Below are 19,080 nucleotides of genomic sequence, written 5' to 3'. Positions count from 1 at the left end.
TCATGAAACTTTGTTTCAAAGCCTCATATAGAAACCTTGTACTGATGAGCCTTGGTATATGAAAACTTTGTATCAAACCCTGATGCAGAAACTTTGCATTGCCCTTGGTATACAGGCAAGTCTTATCTTAGGCAGGGGTTCCGTTCCGCGGTTATTGCATAAAGCGAAAACTGCATACAGCCAAAATTATATCCTCAAGCCCTTTAAACCCTGCCCGCAGCTCCGGCGGCTGGGCCGGGCGGGCATTTAAAGGGCTCCACCGGGCTCGCCATCGCCCTTTAAATGCCTCCCCCCCGGCCCCACTGCCGGAGCTGCGGGTGGGATTTAAAGGGCTCCACCGGGCTTCCCACCGCGGTGGGAAGCCCGGAGGAGCCCTTTAAATCCTGCCAGCAGCTTTGGCAGCTGGGCTGGGGCTGACATTTAAAGGGCCCAGAGCTCCATGGTGGCTGGAGCCTTGGGCCCTTTAGTTCACCACAGGGGCTACCAACCACCTCTGCAGCTGGGAGCCCCCTGGGTGATTTAAAGGCCCTGGGACTCCCAGTCACAGCTGGTGCCCCAGGATCTTTAAATCTTGAGGCCACGCCAGCCCCCCACACTCCGGCGTAAGTGTAAAGTTGAAATCGTGCATGTTAAATGCGCGTAAGTTGCGAGAGACCTGTAATGTTATAGCCCCTAAGGGTAGAATATGATAGAAGAAACTGTCTCTTTGCTAAGAATAGACTAAGATTTCCCCCCACCCTTTAAGTGCCCTGTTGAATGAATGAGGTGTGAATGAGGAAGACATGGAAGGCAGGCACCTCCAGACAGCTGCAACGGTTGGAGTGGGGATGGAAGCCAGACCCAAGGACAATAAAACTTGTGAAGTGGGCTCACATACTTGTAAAACAATATCATTCTTGTGTTTTTATTTTAAGTACAAAATAAATATGTATAACAAATTTAAAATGATGTAATTAGTAATTTGATATGTTGGGTGGCGCCTTTTTTTATGTGTTCGCTCCCCCCGATGTTAGAACCTGGCTACTCCACTGCCATGGATGCAACCTCATTCTCCAAGTGTCTCTAAACTTCCAACTGCCAGAAGCTGAGACTGGACAACAGAGGATGGATCATTCAAAATTACCCTGCTCTGTTCATTCCACCTGAAGCACCAGGCATTGGCCAGTCACAGACAGGATGCTGGGCTACATAGAGCATTGGTCTGACTGAGTATGGCTGTTATGTAAGTGTATGCTTAGGCACGTTGCTGAACTGGGGCCTCAAAGAGGATGTTGCCAAATATACAACCATGTTTTGGAGTCAGGAACTGCACAGAACGAAACAAGAGTCCATTAAACCTGATTTTTAAGGGACAACTCATATTTCTATGAACATTCAGGTAAAAGAAATTACTTGCTGGCACTGAGCCAAGCTGTGCAGTGCTTAGATCCCACAATGAAAGGCACTATAACCAACTAAAATGGATCAGATAAAGGAAGAAGGAGCTCTGATTACCTGACATTTCTCCTGGGACATGAGATATTCTGGGACCAGACCTCCAGACAGCCTTTAGTCTTGGCGAGTGCCTTTGTTTTGCTGTACATTACTTCTCATGTATCTTACACAATGCTTTAACTTAAACCATGGGCCTGCACAGCAGAACTCTGCAAAGCATCCAGCCAGGTGAAGGTGTGTTCAACCAATCTTACTTCCTGACTCTTCTTATTTCTCAGGAAAGTCTGTTTCTATTTTAGATCCCTGGAACTGGACTGTGGATGGCACAATTACTGGCAGGCATCTCAAAGGAAACTGACCTCAGGGAAGGCAGAATCAAAAATGGACAATGGCTGGAGTACAAAAGAATCTGCTTTGTTCATCTGCAAACAGTGCAACAAGGAGGCCAGGTCTGAGGAGAACCAGACAAACTGGGAGGTCAGTTACAAACCTCCTTTCACAGAAATCTCATGAAGTCGGGGGACAGTTTATATGAGAGAGAGAGAGAGAGAGAGAGAGAGAGAGAGAGAGAGAGAACAAGAACAAACTCAGGGTTATTTCCAAGGGGAAAGAGGCCCATTTCTTAATGGTTGAAAGTACAGACCCATAATTGGTCAATTCAGTCTGTAGTTCAGATGTACACCTGGATTCCTCACTGATGCGGAGCTCTTGCTTAGGAAGTATTACTTACAGATGCTGCTGTCATCTCTAGTTGGCTAGGAGACTCGGTCCCATGCTGGCGGACAACAGACTTGGCCTCAATGATTCACACTTTCATCACCTCTCAGCTGGATTACAGCGATGCAATATTCACGGCATGAAGTGCCTAGAAACTCCAACTAGTCCCGAACACAGCAGAATGTCCCTCAACAACTGGCTACTGTGAGCATATCTGACCTGTCCTCTGCTCCCTATGCTGGCTTCCTACAGAATAATCTAATAAAGTTCAAGGTCTCAGTCCTTATCTTCAAGGCCTGGGCTCAGGGCATCTAAAAGACCATCTAGACCTCTGAGATGAAGATAGTGGTCAACTACACTCCTCTAGCACAATGAAACTCTCTACAATAAGGGTAAAGCTCATCTGTGTAAGAGACAGGTCCTTCTCGGGGGCTAGCCCTAGACTGTGGAATGAACTCCCCCAGGAACTAAGGACTATCACAAACCTTATCACCTTCCACTCCAAGCGCAAGGTACATTTCCTTGACTTTGACCTTGACCTTCTCTAACATAAATACAGAGCACTGTATCTAAAAAAAGTCTACCACAAGAAGACACTCTACTTCACACACTTTCCCCCAAAGGAGGGAGAGAGAACAAACAGCACATGACAGATGATAGTCACGATGCTTAAAGCGGTACTGGAAGGTACCCAGATACTATGGTGATGAGTGTGGCGTAAGAACCTATAAAGAAATCAGAGACAGCTCTCATCCAAACAGTGTGACTGTTCGCATTTCCAAACTAAAGATAGATGCATCCAGACTGGATAGCTTTTGAAAAGAGATGCTGCAGCTCAAACAGAAGGGATGGGTTTGCTACGGGAATCCCTAGGGGAGATCTCTGGCCTATGTTACACAGGTCGGACTCTATGATCACAATGGTCCCATCTGGCCTTGGAATCCATTAATTTTGTTCAAATTGCAAATACAGTAAATGTGAGGTGGGAAAGGCAGAAGGGGTGTGAAATGCACAAAATGACACCAGGTTCCTCTGGGTTAAGTTCTGTGACATATTGTCAGATTTGCTCAGCTTTGGGAAATGATGCGAATATTCCACTCTCCTCCCTTTCTGAGCCACACACAGCCTGCTCCCACACACCATTCCCAGGCCGATTTCTTATGCTTTACCAAGGCTATTCCCCCACACTCTTACTGGGCCAACCTAGGCCTCTGTCCCATGCCCTTCCTGGGCTGCTTGCTACTCCCGCACTTTTCCACGATCCCTCTGCTCCCCATACTCCCTTCTCCAGCTGCTCCGAATCAACCCCAAATAGCATCTAGATTCCCATGTCCCCTCCTCCTCAACTGCCCCCTTTCTCTCCAATGCCCTTCCTCAAGTGATCTGGGACTCTGCCCTCCCCCTCTCAGAGAGGGAGGAAAGAAGAGAGCTCTCTCTGTAATACATACGAAGCTCCAGATTCAAGGGAATCAATTTTAAGAACATCAAAACATGAAATTATCTCATCTTTCCTTTAAGAATAACTGTTAAACAACCCCACTATTATTTATACAAATGTATGTCAAGGAAACAGCCCTCCATCTCAGGCACAGTACTGCGGGGAGAGCAGGCGGCTGCAAGGAACCAGGCCTTTCTCTCCAGAAAAGCAATTACTGGAGTAGAAAGAGATGGCTGCAGGGAGATTAACTCTCAGCCACCTTCTCAAGTCAGAGTTGAAATGAGCCCTGTGAGGCTGTTGGAGGAGACAGTGGGACAGCCTGAGTGGCATTGTCCTGACTATGTGCAGGACATACCGCTCAAGGACTCCTTATCATGAGGTGTCTCAGCCCAACTGAGCTTGGGATGTGGCTGAAGGTGAATACAGACAAGAGGAAGGGAGTTGAGGCAAGTTCTTGAGGATGGCTCCTGCCCTGGCAATGAATGGGGTCTGTCCACCCTTAGTCTAAGAGGTTGGTAGCTTGTAATCCTCTTCTGCCGCTGGAATCACAGGTGGCATTATGGCTGCAAGAGTCAATTGGCACATGGCAAGGCAGCTGCAGGTATCTATCTCAGCACAACTCTCCATGTCTGTGCAACTCCTAGACTGTATTACTGCTCTGTTCAGGGCCACCCTCCAGGACCATTTAGTAGCCCCAGCTTGTGCAGAATGTGGCTGCCTCATGGTCCTCAGCAATTACCTTGGCTTCCTATTTGGCTTTGGGTACAATTCCAGGCTTAGGCATTGATCTACAAACCCTTCTTTATAGCTGTGGTCCTGGATGTCTGAGACACCTCCTGGCATGACCTGGTCCAGTGCTGCACTGTACAGACACCACTGTGTTGAGCTTGGACCCAACAGCTTCTGTGGGTCCCATATGCTTCTAAGCCAACTGGAGCTGGATAGAGCGTAGTCACTGTTCCTAGCTCTGGGACTTTAGGGTGCATGCTCAGGCTCAGACCTCTCGGGACACGGAACACCACCATCCAGTTGTCCTAGAACCCAACAACAGTGCCTCAGGCCTCCCAAGCCCCTCAGGCATATACACATGCTCCCTTAGAGCATCACCCTGTCATGGGCACTCTGGCTTCAACTTTAACCCCTTCAGCATTAACATGGGAGGAAAGCAAGAAAAGCGATAAGCTTAGCAAAAGGGTTTCTTAACCACAGTCACTTTACTCTTAAAAAGCACTAGAGCGTTACAGACCTTAGAGATGCACCCACCCCCACTCTGATCTCACTACTTCTATGAATCCAAGGTTTGTCAGACATACTCTGGGCAGGATGAGCTGGTGCCAAAACAGGGATATGCGTGCCATCTATCAATCCACCACAGTTCAGGAACCCCATTGCTGCAAATCCCTCCACTATGTCCCACATATTGCAGGGAGTTACAGTCCTGCATAACAAGAAACGATTAAAGGCCCTGCATATTGGCAAGACAACGGCCTCCACAATGGATTTTCCAGCTCCAAAATGATTTCTCACTGGACCAATAGCAATCCAGTGTTGCAAGTTTCCACAGTGTGATCGCCACTTGCTTCTCCACTGTCAGTGCAGCTCTCATTCTGGTGTCCCAGTACTGGAGGGCTGGGGTGAGCTCAGCACACAGAACCAGGAATGTGGCCTTCTGCAGCCACTGCTTATCATCCCCAACCTGCATTACAATGCAATCCCACCAATCAGTGCTCGTTTCTCAGGCCCAGAAGCAGCTCTCCACCATCTGCAGCTGCCCAGTGAATGCCCCCAATCACCTTGAATTGGTTCTCATTGTCTCCCACAGCAATCTATCATTCTCCAAGAAATAGTCATGTTCCCTGCTGATGCGATTCTTCTTGCAGCTCTGCAAATACCAGAGAACAATGAGTCCTGTGCTTGCAATGCTCATGACAATGGTGCAGAGCTGTGCAGGCTCCATGCTTATGTCAGAAATGGTGGACTGCACGGGTTCATGGGATTTTTTTAAAAAAGGCACAAAAATAATAGGATATGGATGACATTATGAGATGGAGAAAGTTGCATGCTGAGAACTTAACCTCTTGCTCCCAGTCACCCCTAAGCAACTTGCTTCCACCCCATCATGTATTGCCAAAACTTCCTGAAAGACAGTGCACTGGACTCTGATGGGTTGCACACTTGGATACTACCCATGGTGCACTGCACTGTGCATTGACCCAAGCATGACTGATAAGAAGGTGCAGCACCAACGCAAGAAGGCAAGTATGCACATGCACAGGTCGATATACTAACTGCATCGGCTTTACGCTGACGTAACTTGTGTTGGTCAAAGTTTGTAGTGTGGACATGGCCCATGACAGACACAGGGAGGATTGTTCTCCCTGTTTAAAAGAGGGAGAACTGAGGCACAAAGTCATTGCCCTAGGTTTGTCAGAGCCAGAAACAGAACTCAGATCCTGAGTCCGAGTCCGGTGCCATGGGCCACAAGACCAGCATTCCTCTCTATCCTTCAGAAATAACATTATGATCTCTAGAAATAAAACTCAGCACCAGCAGGAGTGGAGTACCAAGACAGAGATAGCTCCATCAAAGGCAGGGAAATCCCACTCCCACTCCCTTCAGCTTGAGTTCTAACAAAGTTCTCCCTGGAGCCCCTCCAGCATGTCACTGGAGATGCAAGTGTTATTTAGATTGCAAGCTCTTCACTGGACCATCTGTGCCTTGTCCCATGTCATGCAGACTGCAGACACTTTAATAATGTGCCATGAATGTAAACGGCACTGAACACCTTCCCAAAATAGCCCTGCATCTTCCCAAGCTGCTCCCGTAACCATTTACACAGGGAGAGGGAGCTCCACTGTGGGACAGCCTGCAATTCCCTGCAGATATTCAGCTCTGCACACCAAGCTGACAGCTTGCACACGTAGGATATGGAATATGGAACATCATTTTCCATGCAGCGGCAATGAGGAGCGTGGAAATTCATGGTTTAATAAAGCAAGATGTTCTTCACATCTCACATCCTGAGTACTGCTCCTCCTGGCTGCTCTAAATCCACCCTGACATCTTCCCCCACTGCTGCTGGGAGTGGCTGGGCCTGGCATAGATGCAAGCTTCTCCGTAGCAGTGCTCCTGCACCATTCCCAGCAGTGACTCCTGCTGGGAGAGACTGAGACTGCAGTTCCTGTGACCTACTCTCCTTTATATTGTAATACATTTGCGGAAAGAGCTATTGATCTTGGGTGGTAACCTCAAAAGTGCTTCAATGACTTTAAGCAATAATGGGACTTGTGCTCCTATGTTAGTCACCTGCTTCATCCCAAGAGCAACAGCAGAAATGGCAAAGAGCCGGAGAAGAAAAAAATACGTGACTGGAGGCATGTTTCTGCAGGAGGAGCTTCCATGCAAGGAGCATAAGAGTAAGACTAAGAGAATTTCATTTGGAAAGGAGAAAACAAAAATAGATAAAAGACTCAGTAGTTAATGAACAGCATAGAACAGGGGTTCTCAACCTTTTTCTTTCTGAGATAGCCACCCCAATATGCTATAAAAACACCACCACCCACCTGTGCCACCACTGTTTTTCTGCATATCTAGTAGATAAAAAGCCAGGGCTGGTATTAGGGGGTAACATGCAGGGCAACTGCCCAGGGCTCCTTGCAACAGGAAGTCCCATGAAGCTAAGTTGCTTGTGTCATAAACAGATAGCTAAGGGTTAATGTCTCTTTCACCTGGAATGGAGTAACCTGAAACACCTGACCAGAGGACCAATCAGGAAACAAGACTTTTGGGTGTGAGTTCCTTGTCCTTTGTCATGTGTCTGACCCTCTCGGCTCTGAGAGTGATCTTTCTGTCTCTTGCCTTTCTAATCTTCTGTTTCCCAGTTGTAAGTACAAAGAGATAAGACAGTAGGTTTATATTGTTTGTTTTTTGTATTTACATGTGTGTAGTTGCTGGAATGTTTTGAATTGTATTCTTTTTGAATAAGGCTGTCTATTCATACTTCTTTTATGCAATTGACCCTGTATTTGTCACCTTAATACAGAGAGACCATTTTTATGTCCTTTTCTTTCTTTTTATATAAAGCTTTCTTTTTAAAACCTGTTGGAGTTTTTCTTTAGTGGGGACTCCAGGGAATTGAGTCTGCAGCTCACCAGGGAATTGGTGGGAGGAAGAAGTCAGGGGGAAAATCTCTGTGTGTTAGATTTACTAAGCCTGACTTTGCATACCCTCTGGGTGAAGGGGAACAGGGGGATTAGACCTCTCGGTACTTCTGTTTCCAGGACTGGAAATAGGGAGGGTGGAGTCCTTCTGTTTAGATTCACGGAGCTTGCTTCTGTGTATCTCTCCAGGAACCCAGGGAGGGAACACCTGGAAGGGAAAAGGGGGGGGGAATGGTTTATTCTCCTTTGTTGTAAGACTCAAGGAATTTGGGTCTTGGGGTCCCCAGGGAAGGTTGTTGGGGGGACCAGAGTGCCCCAAAACACTCTAATTTTTTGGGTGGTGGCAGCTTTACCAGGTCCAAGCTGGTAACTAAGCTTGGAGGTTTTCATGCTAACACCCATATTTTGGACGCTAAGGTCCAAATCTGGGAAAAATGTTATGACATGGTGTGCAGTGGTGGGATAGATAGAATCCAGAAGCCAGTAGGAATATTATATTTTTCTTTTCTCTGCTAGGGGCTTTTAAGCAGAGAGGGTTTGGTTTTAAAAGGAACCAGAGAGAATTTTTTTTTCTGTTGTCTCCTGGCAGTAGCTTCCATATTAAGCAAGGAACCATTAAGCTGTGACAAACGGGTCTTTTGTCAGACAATAGCACTCCAATTGTGAGTCAAGTATCCAGCAATACACATGCAAATAAAGTGGTTTTTCTGGTTTACTTTACATTTAAAAGATTAGCTAGAGGAAGAAAGGGAAAAAGGCGCTGTTGCTAGGCAGACCCCAGGAGGCAACAGAGAGCCTGCAGATAAACAGAGAGCCTGCCAGAAGATAAACACCGGAGGGCACCCCAACACAAGAAAACAGGAACCATGCCTTCCAATACAAAAATGGAGGTCGAAGAACAAATCAAAGAAGCTGAACACAGGCGACAACTGGAAAAAAGACAAAAAGAGGTGGAGCTGAAAGAAAAGGAAGAAAACATCAAACTGGCAGCCTTCAAAAGAGAACAAGCAGCCAAAGAGGCAGCCCACAAAAGGAAACTAGAAGAAGAAGAGGTGGCCCACAGAAGGAAACAAGAAGAAGAAGAGGCAGCCTACCACCGAGAAATGGAAAAACAACAACAAGAAAGGGAAGAGAGGGAAAAACAGAGAAAACATGAACTGGAGCTAGCGCAGGTTAGGCAGCATGCTCCAGCCAATCCTAACAACCCTTCGCCAATTATGGTTCCACATCCCAAGAAATTTCCCACCTACAAGGCAGGTGATGACACTGAGGCCTTCTTAGAAAATTTTGAAAGAGCCTGTCTTGGGTACAGCATCTCTGAAGACCAGTCCATGGTAGAACTGAGGCCACAGCTCAGTGGACCTTTAGCAGAGGTGGCAGCTGAAATGCCTAAGGAGAAAATTAACGACTATAAACTTTTTCAAACCAAGGCCAGATACAGAATGGGGGTAACCCCGGATCATGCCCGTCGGCGTTTCAGAACCCAAAAGTGGAAACCAGATGTGTCATTTCCCAAACACGCCTACTACGTTGGGAAAAATTATGAGGCCTGGATATCAGGAGACAATGTTAAATCCATGGACGAACTGCACCTCCTCATACAAATGGAGCAGTTCTAGGATGGTGTTCCTGAGGACATAACACGGTACATACAAGATGGAAAACCCAAAAATCTCACCGAGGCGGGGGAGATTGGAGCAGAAAGCAAGAAAGCTACTGTCAAGGGGAACGAATACCCGAGAGGGCACACCGACCATAAACCCTACAACCGAGGACAGCCAAAAACCCCACCTACAACCCAAGTAAAGCCACAGATGCCCTATTCTTCCACCCCACCAGTCTCCAGTAACTCACCTCGACCCAGTGACCAGTCAGATGGAAGATGCTTTAAGTGTAATGAACTGGAACATATCAAGGCCAACTGCCCAAAGACCGCCAACTGAGTGCAGTTCATTACACCATCACACCAAAGATCCCCAAGCCCAGATGCCTCTCAAATACCCTTGGAGCGAAGGCAAAATTTGAGAGTGGGCGGAAAGAAGGTTACTGCGTGGAGAGACACGGGGGCACAAGTGTCAGCTATCCACCAATCCTTCGTAGACCCCAAATTCATCAACCCAAAGGCCCAAGTGACAATTTACCCCTTCATGTCACAAACTGTAGACTTGCCTACAGCTGAACTGTCTGTCCAGTACAAAGGATGGTCAGGAATGTGGACTTTTGCAGTTTATGACAACTATCCCATCCCCATGCTACTGGGGGAAGACTTGGCCAACCAGGTGAAGCGGGCCAAGAGAGTGGGAATGGTTACACGCAGCCAAACCAGGCAAGCTTCCAGACCCATTCCTGTTCCTGAGCCGTCCACAGACGCCCCGTCTGTGTTACCAGAGACCCAGACAGAGGTAGTGGACCCAGATTCCATGCCAACCACTGAAACAGTCACAGCACCCCAGTCCCAGGCCCGGAACTGGAACAGCCACCAGCACCAGCAAGTGCAACCACATCTTCAAACTCAACGCCAGAGGGTGCCAGCGAGCCAGAACTGGCAGAAGCAACAGACAGCCATACCCAAAAGGCTCAGCCAGAGCCTGAAATATCCTCAGGTGCACCAGCGGAGAGCGGTTCACCAGCAACGGAAACAACCCCATCACCTACATCGCTTCCAGAGGGACCAAGCCCAAGTCCACAGTCTGAGGAAGAACTGGTGACCCCAGCCTCAAGGGAACAGTTCCAGACTGAGCAGGAAGCAGATGACAGCCTTCAGAAAGCTTGAGCGGTGGCACGGAGCACCCCACCGCCTCTCAGCTCTTCTAATCGATCCCGGTTTGTTATAGACCAAGGACTTTTATACAAGGAGATTCTTTCTGGTGGACACCGGGAAGAATGGCAGCTGCAAAAACAGTTGGTGGTTCCAACTAAGTACCGGGGAAGCTCTTAAGCTTAGCCCATGATCATCCAGTGGCCATGCTGGGGTGAACAGAACCAAAGACAGACTGGGGAAGTCCTTCCATTGGGAGGGGATGGGCAAGGATGTTGCCAAGTATGTCCAGTCTTGTGAGGTATGCCAAAGAGTGGGAAAACCCCAAGACCAGGTCAAGGCCCCTCTGCAGCCACTCCCCATAATTGAGGTCCCATTTCAGCGAGTAGCTGTAGATATTCTGGGTCCTTTCCCAAAAAAGACGCCCAGAGGAAAGCAGTACGTACTGACTTTCGTGGACTTCGCTACCCGATGGCCGGAAGCAGTAGCTCTAGGCAACACCAGGGCTAACACTGTGTGCCTGGCCCTAACAGACATTTTTGCCAGGGTAGGTTGGCCCTCCGACATCCTTACAGATTCAGGATCTAATTTCCTGGCATGGACCATGCAAAAACTGTGGGTAACTCATGGGGTGAACCACTTGGTTGCCACCCCATACCACCATCAAACCTATGGCCTGGTGGAAAGGTTTAATGGAACTTTGGGGGGCATGATACGTAAATTTGTCAACGAACACTCCAATAATTGGGACCTAGTGTTGCAGCAGTTGCTGTTTGCCTACAGGGCTGTACCAAATCCCAGTTTAGGGTTTTCACCGTTTGAACTTGTGTATGGTCACGAGGTTAAGGGGCCATTACAGTTGGTGAAGCAGCAATGGAAAGGGTTTATGCCTTCTCCAGGGACTAACATTCTGGACTTTGTAAGCAACCTACAAAACACCCTCCGACACTCTTTAGCCCTTGCTAAAGAAAACCTAAAGGATGCTCAGGAAGAGCAAAAGGCCTGGTATGACAAACATACCAGAGAACATTCCTTCAAGGTAGGAGACCAGGTTATGGTCTTGAAGGCGCAACAGGCCCATAAAATGGAAGCATCATGGGAAGGGAACCCCACCCTACCGTGTGTCTCCTCATGCCCAAGCTGCTATACAACGGGAGATCCAGAACATGCTACAGATGGGTATAATCCACTCATCTACCAGTGCATGGGCATCTCCAGTGGTTCTGGTACCCAAACCAGATGGGGAAATACGCCTTTGCGTGGACTACCGTAAGCTAAATGCGGTAACTCGTCCAGACAACTATCCAATGCCACACACCGATGAGCTATTGGAGAAGTTGGGACGTGCCCAGTTCATCTCTACAATAGACTTAACCAAGGGGTACTGGCAAGTACCGCTAGATGAACCTGCCAAGGAAAGGTCAGCATTCATCACCCATGCGGGGGTGTATGAATTTAATGTCCTTCCTTTCGGGCTGCGAAATGCACCCGCCACCTTCCAGAGGCTGGTAGATGGTCTACTAGCAGGACTGGGAGAATATGCAGTTGCCTACCTCGATGATGTGGCCATTTTTTCAGACTCCTGGCCCGAACACCTACTACACCTGGAAAAGGTCTTTGAGCGCATCAGGCAGGCTGGACTAACTGTTAAGGCCAAAAAGTGTCAAATAGGCCAAAACAGAGTGACTTACCTGGGACACCAGGTGGGTCGAGGAACCATAAACCCCCTATAGGCCAAGGTGGATGCTATCCAAAAGTGGCCTGTCCCAAAGTCAAAGAAACAGGTCCAATCCTTCTTAGGCTTGGCCGGATATTACAGGCGATTTGTACCACATACAGCCAAATCGCTGCCCCACTGACCGACCTGACCAAAAAGACCCAGCCAAATGCAGCTAAGTGGACTGGTGAGTGTCAAAAGGCCTTTACCCAACTAAAGGCGATGCTCATGTCTGACCCTGTGCTCAGGGCCCCGGGACTTTGACAAGCCATTCCTAGTAACCACGGATGCATCTGAGCATGGTATAGGAGCAGTTCTCATGCAGGAAGCAACGGATCACAACTTCCATCCTGTCGTGTTTCTCAGCAAGAAACTGTCTGAGGGGAAAGTCACTGGTCAGTCAGTGAAAAGGAATGCTACACCATTTTGTACGCCCTGGAAAAGCTACGCCCATAAGTTTGGGGACGGCGGTTCCAGCTACAAACTGACCATGCTGCGCTAAAGTGGCTTCATACTGCCAAGGGGAACAACAAGAAACTTCTTCGTTGGAGTTTAGCTCTCCAAGATTTTGAATTTGAAATTCAGCACATCTCAGGAGCTTCTAACAAAGTAGCTGATGCACTCTCCCGTGAGAGTTTCCCAGAATCCAGTAGTTAAAAAGTGTTCTTAAAATGTAAAAGTCTGTTAGTTATATACTTAGTGGTATATGTAAAGGTGCATGTGTTGTATTAATCTGTTTATTTTAAAGTTCTAGGAGGAAATCGCCGCCAGTGAGGTTCCCCACTGTCTGCAATTTGGGGGGCGTGTCATAAACAGATAGCTAAGGGTTAATGTCTCTTTCACCTGGAAAGGAGTAACCTGAAACACCTCACCAGAGGACCAATCAGGAAACAAGACTTTTTCAAATCTGGGTGGAGGGAAGCTTTGAGTGTGAGTTCCTTGTCCTTTGTCGTGTGTCTGACCCTCTCGGCTCTGAGAGTGATCTTTTGTCTCCTGCCTTTCTAATCTTCTGTTTCCCAGTTGTAAGTACAAAGAGATAAGACAGTAGGTTTATATTGTTTGTTTTTTGTATTTACATGTGTGTAGTTGCTGGAATGTTTTGAATTGTATTCTTTTTGAATAAGGCTGTCTATTCATACTTCTTTTAAGCAATTGACCCTGTATTTGTCACCTTAATACAGAGAGACCATTTTTATGTCCTTTTCTTTCTTTTTAAAACCTGTTGGAGTTTTTCTTTAGTGGGGACTCCAGGGAATTGAGTCTGCAGCTCACCAGGGAATTGGTGGGAGGAAGAAGTCAGGGGGAAAATCTCTGTGTGTTAGATTTACTAAGCCTGACTTTGCATACCCTCTGGGTGAAGGGGGGCGGGGGGATTAGACCTCTCGGTACTTCTGTTTCCAGGACTGGAAATAGGGAGGGTGGAGTCCCTCTGTTTAGATTCACGGAGCTTGCTTCTGTGTATCTCTCCAGGAACCCAGGGAGGGAACACCTGGAAGGGAGAAGGGGGGGGAATGGTTTATTCCCCTTTGTTGTAAGACTCAAGGAATTTGGGTCTTGGGGTCCCCAGGGAAGGTTGTTGGGGGGACCAGAGTGCCCCAAAACACTCTAATTTTTTGGGTGGTGGCAGCTTTACCAGGTCCAAGCTGGTAACTAAGCTTGGAGGTTTTCATGCTAACACCCATATTTTGGACGCTAAAGTCCAAATCTGGGAAAAATGTTATGACAGCTTGGGCTTCGGCCTCAGCCCCAGGCGATGGGACTCAGGCTTCAGCTTTCTGCCCTGGGATCCAGCAAATCTAACACTGGCCCTACTCTCTGATTTATTTTGGCGGAACCACTGAAACCTGATCACAGCCTCCCAGGGGTCCTCGGACCCCTGGTTGAGAACCATAGGCATAGAGAAACCCAGTCAGGAGTTACTAGTTACACTTTCTCATAATATGTAAACAAGAGAGGCATTCAGAAAGCAATTAATTTCTAATTTCATATATAAGCTGTGGAACTCACTGCCATATGATATTATTGAGGCAAAGAGCTTAATAAAACTTTGGTTATGAAGTATAATTATAGCAACATTGATCCCAAGATATTAGTGAGACCAAGTAGGTGAGGTAATATCTTTTATTAGATCAACTTGGTGAGTGAGACAAGCTTTCAAGCCACACAGAGCTATTCTTCAGGTCTGGGAAAGGTACTGCGAGCCTCACAGCTAAGTGCAAAGTGGAACAGCTTGTTTAGCATAAGTAGTTAGCAGATAGCATAGATGCCGACTCCGTGGGTGCTTTGGGGCTGGAGCACCTATGGGGAAAGCCACCTAGTAGGTGGTGTCAGAGAGTCGTCAATTGGCCTGGTTAAGCTAGTCATCACAGTTGAAGACTACAATGGTGCCTCCTTTACCACTGATTCAATCACTGTCTGGTGTTACATTTCAGGGCAGTGAAGAGATTATGGTGGATGTGATGTTTGTTAAGGATTTCGCAGTCAATTTTCTTCCCGAAGCAATCAACGTAATGATCAAGGGTGTGGTTTCATCCACTAACCCCTCCTTTTGTCCTATGACTACAGAGATGTTAACAGGCCACTCTACCTTGAATAGTCTCTTGTGACATGTGCTAACTACCTATGCTAAACAATCTATCCCACTTTGCATTCAGCAGTGATGCTCAAAGTAACGTCCTTGGGCCTTGTCTACACGGGCAAGTTTCTGCACAGTAAAGCAATTTTCTGTGTTGTAACTCCTGAGGTGTACACACTACCTAGCCACTTAGCGCACAGAAACTGAGCAGTTGCAGGGCTATTAAAAAAAAAACACCCCGACGAGAGGCGTACAGCTTTCTGTACCAGATGTACAGTGCCGTGGTGCCAGTGTAGACACCCTGTCACTAACAGCGTTGCAATTGGCCTCCGGGAGGTGTCCCACAATGCCTGTTCTTGCTTCTCTGGTCATCAGTTTGAACCCCACTGCCCTGCCCGCAGGTGACCAACCGTCATCCCCACCCCATACATGCCTTTGAAATATTGAGAGTCCCCTTCCTGTTTGCTCGGTGATGCATGCAGAAATCTCAGCGCATCTTTCCAGGTAGCCATGCCAGGCGATCCCTCGTTTGGAGCAATGCTGAGATGCTGAACCTCACTGGCATGTGGGAAGAGGAGGCTCTGCAGTCCCAGCTGCGCTCCAGCCGTAGACACTATGATTTCATAATGCATGACAGATTTCACAGGACAGATTTCACAATGCATGACAAAAAGGGGCCATGACTGGGACACACTACAGTGCAAAGTCAAAGTGAAGGAGCTGCAGAACGCCTACCACAAGGCATGGGAGGCAAAGGGCTGCTCTGGTGCTGCGCACAGAAGCTGCCAGTTCTACAAAGAGCTGGATGTGCTACTCAGTGGTGACCCCAACTCCACTGCTAAGGCCACTGTGGCTACTTCATTGGCTTGCATGCCAGTCAAGAGTGGACCGAGCCAGGAGGAAGAAATCTTGGACAAGGATGGTGGAGGGGGAGGGAGACCCAGAGATGCATGCAGCCAGGAGTTCTTTTCTATCCCGGAGGAGGCTAGCCAGTCACAGCTGTCAGATATTGGTGAAGCACAAACAGGAGAGGCCGCGCCAGTAAATGGATTTGATTTTGGGAATCACTGAAGCGAGTTGTTGGGGGCAGGAAGGTTGCAGAAAGCAGGCTTGTCTCCCACCCCATGCCAAGTCTAAGTGGTGGAACAGGCTGTTGATTGACTCCCTTACTTCACGGGAATCTGCCTCAGAGATCTCCAGGAAACTCTCATGGAGATACTGGGCAATCCGCTCCCACAGTTTCTTTGGCAGAGCTGCTTTGTTTCTTGCCCCATTAACAGTAGCTTTCCCATGCCACTCTGCTGTCACAGGGGGTCAGCAAGTTAGCGACAGGTGTGTGAGTACTGGCTGTGTTCTAAATCACTAAATCAGTGTTCTGTTTGTTGCAAACAATACTACTTCTATAAAATGTTGTGTTTTGGCTTCACAGAGAGGACCTCGGGAGCCCAGCCTCCCCCTTTGTTATCACCAGCTGAAAAGCTGAGCAGAATTAGAAAGTGGCCAAGAAGAACTAAGGAGGACTTTCTGGGCAATGCTATGATGCTCTCCATGGCCAAAAAACAGGAATTGAAGGACAGCGAGAAGAGGGACTGAAGAGAACACAGCACACCAGAATGAAGCCATGGAGCAGCTCTTAAATGTTATGGAGTACCAAACGGACATGCTCCTGGTGATACTAGCACTGCAAACCAAGCAGCTCTGCACCCACCCTCCCCTGAAGCCTCTGTCACAAAACTCTTTCCCATGTGCCTCCCGGACACTGCCAACACACTTTTATCAACCTCCTGGCTCCAGTCTGTACCTGCGGCATTCCACTCCTCCCCCGTCACAGTCCAGCACTGTGGACTCCCAATACCCACTGCACTCAATACCCATCCCTCTGCAGTTTAGAGAAGGTTGGATACGATTGTGATGGGTTTGATCACAGAGATCCCCTTGCAACTGTCACCTGATGTGCTGAAATTACCTCCGAGCCCATTTTCCTTGCCAGCCTGGGACTCCCAGAACCCTGTCTTGTTGAGCCAAACATGCTAACCTGCTGCAACACAGACCCAGGGTCCAGTCCACGCCCCCAAAGCTGCAGACATAATTGAAAACAGCTCCGCAGGTTACCTCTCTAGCACCCAGCCACCCAAACCCCAAATAAATCCGTTTTACTCTGTATAAAGCGTATACAGGGTAAACTCAAATTGTCCGCCCTCTATATCACTCAGAGATATGCACAGCTGTTTGATTAATACCTGGGGGAGCACTTACTCTGAGTTTATTAATAAAACAAAAATGATTTTATTAAGTACAAAAAGTAGGATTTAAGTGCTCCTGTATTTTTCACTTCATGCATCCGATGAAGTGGGTTCTAGCCCACGAAAGAAATAAATGTGTTAGTCTCTAAGGTGCCACAGGGACTCCTCGTTGTTTTTGCTGATACAGACTAACACGGCTACCACTCTGATACAGAAAGAAGTAAGTCACCAAACAAGATAAAGCAAAAACACAAAGCAAAAGCCCAATACATTAAGATACTGATTATAGGTAATATCTCACTCTCAGAGATGTTCCGATAAGCCTTTTTCCACAGACTAGATTCCTTCCTAGTCTGGGAAAATGCTTTCCCCTGGTACAGTCCTTGTTAGTTCCAGCAGACATCTCAGGTGGTAAGCAGGGTGTCATAAAACAGATAGTTAAGGGTTAATAGAACAGGAGTACTTCATGTCTCTTTTGCCTGTAAAGGGTTAACAAGATCAGTGAGCCTGGCTGTCACCTGACCAGAGGACCAGTCAGGGGACAGGATACTTTCAAATCTTGAGGGAGGGAAGTCTTGTGTGTGCTGTTAGTTTTTGGTGGTTGTTCTCTCTAGGTTCTGAGAGTGACCAGACGTGCAACCAGGTTTCTCTCCAATCTCTCTGATACAGGTTCTTATATGTCCAGAATAGTAAGTACTAGGTAGATAAAGCAAGTTAGGCTTATGTTTGTTTTCTTTATTTGTAAATGTGTATTTGGCTGGAAGGAGTTCAAATTGGTATTTTGCTGAAAGGATTTTAATTTGTACTTGTATACTTAGGCTGGGAGGGTATTCCCAGTGTCTATAGCTGAAAGACCCTGTAATATATTCCATCTTAAATTTACAAAGATAATTTTTACTGTTTTTTCTTTCTTTAAATTAAAAGCTTTTCTTGTTTAAGAACCTGATTGTTTTTTATTCTGGTGAGACCCCAGGGGACTGGGTCTGGATTCACCAGGGAATTGGTGGGGAGAAAGGAGGGAAGGGGGAGAGAAAGGTTAATTTCTCTCTGTGTCAGGATTACTTTCTCTCTCAGGAAAAGTCTGGGAGGGGGAGAGAGAAGGAGGGGGGAAGGTGAATTTTCCTCTCTGTTTTAAGATTCAAGGAGTTTGAATCACAGTGATCTTCCAGGGTAACCCACGGAGGGGAAGCCTGGGAAAGGCAACTGTGAGGGAAAGGGTTTACTCTCCTTGTGTTAAGATCCAGAGGGACTGGGTCTTGGGGGTCCCCGGGCAAGGTTTTGGGGGGACCAGAATGTACCAGGCACTGGAATTCCTGGTTGGTGGCAGCGCTACAAGTACTGAGCTGGTAATTGAGCTTAGAGGAATTCATGCTGGTACCTCATCTTTTGGATGCTAAGTTTCAGAGTGGGGAATTGTACCATGACACAGGAGTTCTCTCATGACTGGTCACCCCCTTTGTCCTGCTCCACCCCCTTTCCAGCTCTGGCACAAGGTGGGAATCTTGTGTCTCTCTGGGTCCCCACCTCTCCTTCAAAATGGAAAAGTACCAGATTTAAGGTGGATTCCAGTATCATGTGACATGGTCACATCCTGTGAGATCCCCAGCCTCCATTCTTCCTGGGCTGGCCCACACATACACAGGAAGGTTTGCAAGTAAACGGAGCCATTTACAGTTCATTGATTCTGTAGCACCCTAAATGGCTTCCACTTAATATGTTTACATCAGTAATACAAGTTTATATCTTATTCCCCTAACTCAAGACATAGAAATAATACAAACAAATAGGATGAACACACTCAGTAGATTTATAAGCTTTGTAATGATACCTTACAAGCAGGGCTGGCTCCAGTGGCCGGGGGGGAAGCCACGATCGGCGGCACTTCGGTGGCAGCTCTACTGAGCTGCTTTATTCTTCGGCGGCAATTTGGCAGCAGGTCCTTCCCTTTGAGAGAGACTGAGGGACCTGCCGCCGAATTGCCGCCAAAGAGCCAGACTGGCTGTGCTGGTGCCTGGAGCCAGCTCTGCTTGCAAGAGAC

The sequence above is a fragment of the Gopherus flavomarginatus genome, chromosome 7 (assembly GCF_025201925.1).
Source record: "Gopherus flavomarginatus isolate rGopFla2 chromosome 7, rGopFla2.mat.asm, whole genome shotgun sequence".
Lineage (NCBI taxonomy): Eukaryota > Metazoa > Chordata > Testudines > Testudinidae > Gopherus > Gopherus flavomarginatus.
This window is presented reverse-complemented; position numbering follows the sequence as displayed.